Source organism: Helianthus annuus, chromosome 2 (assembly GCF_002127325.2).
Source record: "Helianthus annuus cultivar XRQ/B chromosome 2, HanXRQr2.0-SUNRISE, whole genome shotgun sequence".
NCBI classification, from domain to species: Eukaryota; Viridiplantae; Streptophyta; class Magnoliopsida; order Asterales; family Asteraceae; genus Helianthus; species Helianthus annuus.
In genome coordinates this window covers 38,335,015-38,342,280 of record NC_035434.2, presented here as the reverse complement: position 1 = coordinate 38,342,280, position 7,266 = coordinate 38,335,015, and the positions used below count along the sequence as shown (strand labels likewise).

Genomic DNA, 7,266 nt, shown 5'->3' with positions numbered 1-7,266 from the left:
GAACAATGGGGAACTTACTCAAACGAATTCCGATTGGAATCATTCCGGCGGCGTTGGAATCGGCTCGTCGAACCCTAACTAGGATCTCTTAACCCTAAACCCTAAATCATAACCCCTAAACCCTAAATATATTAGGGTTTAGCTTTAGGGTTCAGCCTTAGGGTTTAGCTTTAGGGTTTAGGGTTTAGTTTTAGGGTTAAAGGTTTAGCTTTAGGTTTAGCCTTTAGGGTTTAGCTTTTAGGGTTTGTCGTTTAGATTTTACGGTATAGCTTAGGTTTTAGCCTTATTTTTTAGCTTTAGGGTTTAGAGTTTAGGAGTTAGGATTTAGGGTTTAGGGTTAAGAGATCTTAGTTAGGGTTCGACGAGCCGGTTCCAACGCCGCTGGAATGAGTTCAATCGGAGTTCGTTTGAGTCGGTTCCCTACTGTTCCCCACTTTTTTAGTGTTCTCCAATGAATCTTCCCCTATATATATACATATATATATATGCATATATTCGACTGTTCGTATGATTATATGGGTTTGTTTATGTATATATAGTGGGAATGCTCACACGTTACAGCGGGTGTCCCGAATGATTTCATATTCAATTTGTTTGTTCAATTATATACGTATAACTGAAAAAGAGCCACTATAATCTGTTACTAGAAAGCTATATGAACAAACCCATAAGTTTCTTAATTGGTTAAATCAGTTATTAATAATTATAGTAAGAGTTTTATGTTGCTGCTTTATTTGTTTAGTTGTGCAAAGTATGGTACAACAATTTGATTAAAATCAATCATTTTTAATAGATACTTTTAAATTGCAAATGATGTTTTCAGTTGTATACTTATATACAAATGGTAATAATCTTGCTAACCCGGTTAGATTTTTTTTAAATGCTGCATTTTGTCAATTTACTAAAAGTAAAATAAGTGTTATAAAAACTATATAATACAACACTCTCCTCTTAAACAATGGTACTACAATGTACCACCGTCACCATCAGTCCTTAAAAAAATAGATTAGTGTACAACATATTACCTGATCTTTTATTACCTCAAATGATCAAAGCTTCTTGTTGCTGGATATGTGATTTCAAAGGGCAGTGGTTCATATAAACTATTAAGCTTTATCATTAACGGGTCAATGAATTACATGACAAACATAACTAAAAAAGAAATAATGTATGAGATGTAAAAAGGGTTAATCCAATTTTTAATGCATAAAGCTTCCTTAATGTGTTTACTTAGAAATGAAAAGCATTAATAGAAATATAGAACTTTTTGACACACGGGTTGATAAGATAAAGAAACAAAGTTAGACGCATGGATTAATCACTTGTGTTAAAAATGTAAAACATTAATTGAAATATAGAACTTTTTGACACACGGGTTGATTATAAGATAATGAAACAAAGTTAGACACACAGATTGATCACTTGTGTTAAAGCGGTTGAACCAAGCTGGCTTTTTTCAACATGTTGTCTCACTGTCCAAAGTCAAAACACACCAACTGCTATGAAGATAGGAAATAGTATAATCTGAGACCAGACCAGTGCATATTCATTTCAGTTTTCAAGCATTATGGGCCTTCAGAGGGTTCAACTAATACCACATAAAGCACATAATTTTCTGAGTAGTTCAGTAGATGCATTCCAATATACATGCAAAAATATAGTACCCAAAGATTTTTCCTAGAATAAGTATGATAATGAGACCCAACGTCACACAGTCCGCCATTGATATATAGTCCCCGAAAACTTAGTGTCCTTGATGAATGTCTTTGATGACCTAGTCATGGATTCAGCATATAACAACCGTTTCAAGAAAAGATAAAATGAACCAAAAAGCAATGGAAATAAATTGACCCGTTTCCTAAAAAACAAATTTAGTAGATTGGGGAGGGGGTAAGTCCTACGTAGGCATGACAAAGGGCTAAACCATTTCCTCCATTTATCCAATGCAAAATATGCACCTACTTATGTGAAAAAAAAAAAGTAAACTACCATTTTGATCCATGTGGTTGTTCACTTTTGCCACTTTAGTCCAAACTCAAACCTTTTGCATCTGAGTCCCTTTGGTTTCAGTTTTATTGCCATTTTGGTCCAAAAATGAAATCAGGTCATATTTGTCTTATAAAATCAAGCTATTTTGTCCTTTTCCGCAGTGGCAAAGTGGTCATTTCTTTTTTATAAATAAATACCAGATTTTATAAGACAAATATCTCCTGATTTGCCCCTGAGGAAAAGGACAAAATTGCAGGATTTTATAAGATAAATATGACCTGATTTTATTTTTGAACCAAAATGGCAATAAAACTTAAACCACAGGGACCCAGATGCAAAATGTTTGAGTTTTGAACTAAAGTAGCAAAAATGACCAAATCTCAGGGACCAAAATGGCAGTTTACTCGAAAAAAGAATACAATATTATCAACTTAGGGTAAATTACTTTTTGAGTCCCTGTTTTTATAGGCTTTAACCACTTGAGTCCAAAAGCCAAAAGTTTAAAGACCTGAGTCCCCATAAGCATTTTCTTTAACCATTTGAGTCCAAATTTCTTACTCCATCCACCAAGTTTGTTAACTACAAGGGCAATTGGATGCATAATAATTTTAATATTATATATATAATCAAATTCAAAAACTGCACACACCCCCTCTCTCTCTTTAAATCATACCACTACCCTCCACCACCACCACCTCCACCACCGCATCATCCCACCACCACTATCCCACTGCCGCCAACACCACCATCCCACTGAACCCCCAACACCACCATCCAACTGCTACCACCTCTGAACAACCACCAACACCACCATCCTCTCAAAACCCCAACAACCACCATCCCTGACGGCTTCAACCACCATCCCCAACGGCTTCATCACCACCCCCGCACCACCACCATCCCCACCACTGCACTGACATCATCCCCAAGTTGTCTAGTAGATAAAACCAAAAATTACCCAAATTATAACTAAAAAATCAAACAAATCATTTAGTCTGAGCTCACCTCCACCATTATCACCACCCTCCCCACCATCATCCCCACCATCGCACCACCCCCATACCCGTCACACTAGACGAATACTTCGACCGGAATCTGCTCATTTAGAGACCTATTTTTACTTCAACAAATATACATTCAAATTCCAATCCCATAAAACAAAACAAAATTCAATTAATCAAATCAACCACAAACATTACCGGCAGAGAAGAATCCGTAGCCTGAAACTTCCCAAGCCTGAAACTTACCGGTAGAGCAGCAGCCACAACCTTAACCAACATCTGGTCATCATTTACACCAGGAATCGTCACATTTGAAGAATACTTCAACACATCCACACCGCCGTACTCATCATACACCCACCCCTTCATTTCCAAAGGCATAGTGAACGTATCGATCGTCGTTTCAGTTTCAGATTTCGGAGAACTAGAGAAGACTCGGAGGCGAATGTTTTTGTTGGATTTTGAGAGTTTGTGGGTGAGAGGATAAGGTGTCGTTTTAGTGGTGGTGAATGTAGAGAGAGAAAGTGAGGGTTTGGTGGTGGATGAGGGTGGATGAGGGTGGGAGTGAGGGCGGAGAGTGGTGGTTGTGGTGGAGCTCAGTACAGCTTCCCTTATTGTTCTGTTGTTGATATCAATAGTGAATGAGTGGTTTGATCAAATGGTGTTGGTTATGGTGGGGGGATGGAGGTGGCTTAGAGAGAGAGAGAAAGAAATATGAGAGAAAGTTGAAGATATTTTTGAGAGAGATAGAGATGGAGAGAGATAGATAGATAGATGTATAAGAGAGAAAAATCTCAATAAATTATATATCTTATTTTTAATTATAGGGGTAATTTGGTCATTTAACAAAACTTAACAACAAAATTCTAACTGTCTTAGAAATTTGGACTCAAATGGTTTAAGAAAATGCTTATGGGGACTCAGGTCGTTAAACTTTTTGTTTTTGGACTCAAGTAGTTAAAACCCATAAAACACAGGGACTCCAAAAGTAATTTACACTAAATAGTAAGTGAGAATTGGATTCATCATCTTTTTAAAGAGAGGCAAATATACACCTAGCTAAAAGTCATTTAATTAAGACCATACCTCTTTGTCTTCAAATTTTAACTGCGGTCATATAGGTAGAAAACATTCTAATTTACTTAAAACAATAAGCAAACATGATTCACCATCTCATTAAAGAAAGCTGGATGAAGAATGAAATGGAAAAGGATAAAAAGGAGAGTTGAAATTTACACAGGGAAACGCAAAATATAGCGCCACCAAAGGACTACAATCATGCTAGAGCAAGGAGGGTCACTTACCAGTCGATGTTGATGCCACCACAGCAGTTGACATGACGACACCACCGCTGCCACCACTAACCAACATAAAAAACCCTTTCTAAGCCAACCCGTTTTGACCCGAACCCATTTGAAATGATTTTTAAAGCTGCCCATTTTGACCCGTACACAATTTGACACAGACTGCAAAAACACATATACCCATTTTAGATGTTGTGTCATGTGAGAGCGAGAATTAAGTAACAATAAGAACTGCCCAACACGGATGCACCAGTGCAATTCAAGTAACAAAAAAGTTATGTTGCACTGATATCACCAAAATACTAAAAAATCAAGCGAAAAACGACAAATAACAGATATAGAAAGATGGTATCAGCAGTCGCAGCAACAAAAATCCAACAAAATTTCCCAAGAAAAAAAATGAAATAGCTGTAGTAATTGAAAAGCATTAACCCATGAGTGCCTTAACTTGTTGCTCTGCGTAAACCCTAACAAAGAACAACTAACATCGCAACATCCACCTGCAAATCATACCAATCACAAAGCAAAAAAATGAAATCACGAAAAAAGAACAATGTTGATTACAAATCAGAATGCTTGGACCTAGTAGCATCACTATTCTTCCCATCTGCAATATCCCCAATTCAATCAGCACCCAAAATTACAACAATTTCACAAAAATCAATCAAAATGAAAGGAAAAAACATGCCTTTTGAAGATGGGTAATTATCTTTTTGGCGCCATAATCGTCTTCTTGATGCCCTTTAGTAGATTTCATCTTCTCTGACGTTGTTGATAAATATTTCATGAATTTTGAGGATTTAAGAAATTGGATCTAAAACGTACAGATCACAACTCACATCTTTCATACCTTCATCTCATGATTACTTTAACCCTGCTACATATATCCCTTTCATTTCATTTCGAGTGTTTCCACTGTAATCAAACTAATTTCATCAAATCACAAACTACAATCCACCAATGACCAAAAAACATATTATTAAAGGGAGTATGTATTACTATAAGAAACTAAACATACTCCACAAAAGGTATAAACTTAAATATATCAAATACAAAAACAATAATTATGATAAAACAAACACATACCTTTCATTAATCTTGTTCCTTCTATGTTGCTCCGTCATCGAGTGCTTGGACCTAGTAGCATCACTGTTCTTCCCATCTGCAATATCCCCAATTCATTCAACACCCAAAATTACAACAATTTCACAAAAATCAATCAAAGTGAAAGGAAAAAAACATGCCATTTGAAGATGGGTTATTATCTTTTTGGCGCTGTAATCGTCTTCTTATGCCCTTTAGTAGATTTCATCTTCCCTGACGTTGTTGATAAAGATTTCATGAATTTCGAGGATTTTAAAGAAAATTGATGCTATTAGTATTTAAGAAATTGGATCTATGAAGAAGTTAATTAAGGTATAGAAATCTTATGATGAGATGAAGAAATCAGATCTCTGGTATTTGGGTAAACGTCGGCAGGGAAGCGGTGGCCACCGTGACTACTACAACAACTTCACGGGATTGTGAGAAAACCCTCTTTTCATGTTCTATCTCCCATCGCCCTTTCACTCTCCAACCCTTGCTGCTCTCTCTGGCTTCTCTTGTTCTCTTTCTCTTCTCTGCATATGCAATTGACGGTTCAAGCCCTTGACATAAATGTTGGTTCTAAAACTCCATGGATGAAATCGCGAAAATGCCCCTAAAGTGTCTTAAATTTTTGGACAATGCGCAAGTTTACCACATCTAAAATAGCTTGGCTCTCTTGTATATGTTGCTTCAAAATGTGTACACAATGTAATATTACTATAAGGGTAGAAAACTCAGCTCTCTTAATAAGATATTATAGATTATAGATATTGTTAGGGTGTTCGTATGGTTATACGAATTTGAAATTGCAAGGAAAATATTATAGATCAGCACGTGTTCACCCCATTCGCTTTCGATACATTTGGCGCTCTCGCCCCTGACGCGGTGCGGTTCCTCAAGCGGGTTCAGCAGGTGGTAAGCAGTAACACCGCGCATGTTAAGGGGCAGAATTTTGTGTTTAGCAGGGTAGGGTTTGCTATTCAGAAGGGGGTAGCGGCGCAACTTGTTGCCCGTCTACCTGCCATTAGTCTGTAATCGTCTTTGTTCATTATTTAAAGCTAAATAAACTGAATATAATAAAATTCCCGACATTTGGTAAAACGCAAGATTGTAATATGAGAATAAGTTTAAACCATAGGTACGTGTGTTGATATAAATAATATACAAAATAGTCTTAGTACCGATCAATGTAACGATCAGCTAAGAAAGGATTGTAAAGTGTAACGCTTTTCAAATGTTGAGGATGTAGATAGACAAATGTTCCGTAGGGGCGTCTAAAATGTAAATAGTTGCTTACCACATAGTTGTAAACTAACGTTTATTCTTAAATCTAAAAGTCAAATTAGTGGGTTTGTATAAGATTATTTAAAGTATTAAAGCATCGGGAATAAACTTGTAGAATTTGAAACTCAAACAAAACACTCTTTTCAGCTTTCAAATCCTTCATTTGTGAATGAATTGTATTCGTACGTGAATACACAATTTCACTCTTTTATAATTTTTAAGACCCTAGTGTATTTACAAGTTTAAACTTTTTTTTGCTTGACGTATCACGTGAACTCATTAGACCAATTATAGAAAAAAAAATTCCAAAATAGTAGAATAACATGATTTTCTTATTGAAAAAACAAAAAAAATATATATATATAAGTATCCTAGAAGGTGAAGTCATCTTATGCAGAAGTACTTTTTTATAGTGAATGATTTGTGAAGAAATATCGATTTAAATTCGTGAGGGATAAAACCTAGGAGGTAGTCTTAAGAGGAGGTTAATTCTTAATCTTTTCGGTAAATTAAATAGTCGATGTTGTAGGAACTAGATTCACCTTTTATAAAATAGAATTACAAAATTTATATTAATGAGACTCTCGTTATTCGTAGAAATA

At 35.8% G+C, this 7,266-nt stretch overlaps 1 long non-coding RNA gene across 6 annotated transcripts; it reads right to left on the bottom strand.

Annotated features, from left to right (window-relative positions):
* Nucleotides 1-1,687: 1,687 nt before the first annotated feature.
* LOC110884058 lies at nt 1,688-5,543 on the bottom strand. Of its 6 annotated transcripts, XR_002560894.2 has the most exons (4): nt 5,381-5,543; nt 5,145-5,241; nt 4,295-5,056; nt 1,688-1,774 (listed from the first exon to the last, which is right to left on the bottom strand). It is a non-coding gene; the product is annotated as an uncharacterized LOC110884058 (long non-coding RNA). The 6 variants fall into 6 exon arrangements; XR_004870074.1 differs by having other exon boundaries at nt 5,134-5,543; XR_002560893.2 differs by having other exon boundaries at nt 4,295-5,241.
* Nucleotides 5,544-7,266: the final 1,723 nt, after the last annotated feature.